General features: G+C 39.0%; 2 protein-coding genes across 2 annotated transcripts in view; one reads left to right on the top strand and one right to left on the bottom strand.

The window, feature by feature from the left end:
- T265_06184 (hypothetical protein) overlaps positions 1-1,332 on the top strand; it is a gene marked incomplete at both ends in the record, with an annotated part of 53,523 nt that overhangs the window by 18,312 nt on the left and 33,879 nt on the right. The gene's annotated exons all lie outside the window — the stretch shown is intronic.
- T265_06185 (hypothetical protein) overlaps positions 1-1,332 on the bottom strand; it is a gene marked incomplete at both ends in the record, with an annotated part of 46,545 nt that overhangs the window by 15,042 nt on the left and 30,171 nt on the right. The gene's annotated exons all lie outside the window — the stretch shown is intronic.

Raw genomic sequence — 1,332 nt, forward strand, 5'->3', positions numbered from 1 at the left:
ATTTGTTCGTAAGTAGTATATTCAGTGTGCCCTGCATTTGCATTGTAATTGTCCAATAGGTGAATGAACGCTGTGTAATGGGAAAAATGGAAGAACGTTATATGAATTAATGCATCGAAACGATATGTTCTCTTACAAGTAAATAACTGAGGAGGATACCTAGAGAGCCATTTTGGTGGAGGGGATGTTATCGTTGAAAGGACATCAATTAGTGTATACTCTCGAGCTAATGGGCTGTGGCCAGAAGGTTTCTGGTCTGTCTTCAGTTTCAAACAAAAATTCGAGTGCGCTGGGAAATATTTCACTTCACTAATGAAGGAAGCGCCACTGTTTCTTTATGAGATATATTCTGGCTGAGGGTATCAGCAAACGGAAGAACGCCTTTCGGTATGGAGTTATTTGCTGACCAACGCAAATTAGGCGTTGGTCACACACCATTGAACGCAAAAGTGAAAATAACATCTGGACGGAATGTTTGAAAAATGAGCATTACGAATCGTTCTACTGAACTCCGCTTGTAGCCCTTTTAACTTAAAAAATAATGAGATGCATTTCAAGGCCGTTAAATAATTTCCACACTAACCTCCAATCACATGTGCGGATGGATCGTTTACATTTGACCAAACATTACTAGCATGTATCTTCAGTAGTGCATACTAGTGAAAAACGCGTCTGCGTAGAGTTTGTCAGCCCCCATCAACTTGGTAAAAAACGAACGAGAAATCTCTGTCAGTCGTCTTGCTCAGAATCCAACAACCCAAATGACAAATTCTGTAAGAGCAGGCAGGACCCTAGAAGACTGAACTTGACTGTTCCACACAGTTTGATACGCTCCCCGTATGAATTAGATCTGCCAATCATTAAAAACAACCAAGTGAAACACTCGGATTTTGAATGATTGTCCGTAGACGTCATAAACACAGAAGTAGTGTGTGCTTGCTCGTCCACAAGCCGTCATCAAATACTGAATGTCACTCTACATAATCAGCTGATGAAATAACGCGAAGAGTTTGCATTCAACTGATTTCAAAGCCATATTTATTCTTTTTCTTTTGGAAGTTCATGAGATAAAATAAAGGTGAAAAATGGAATCCTTTTTTCCAGTCTGACGAGGAAGAATATGGCGTTTGCCCGAAGCTTACTAAATTATTCGCAACGAAAAAGTTTTGCTACAAGTTGAATGTTTCCTGAAACCGAACAAAATGTAAAATGAACACATAAAACTATAGCTCAGTTTCCTAATTCTAAGTAGGTACGGCTTAACATTTTTTGAGACTGACAAACCTCAAACCAAATTTCTGGCTAACTCATCACAAGAATCATCACAAGATC

The sequence above is a fragment of the Opisthorchis viverrini genome (genome assembly GCF_000715545.1).
Source record: "Opisthorchis viverrini unplaced genomic scaffold opera_v5_124, whole genome shotgun sequence".
Classification (NCBI taxonomy): Eukaryota; Metazoa; Platyhelminthes; class Trematoda; order Opisthorchiida; family Opisthorchiidae; genus Opisthorchis; species Opisthorchis viverrini.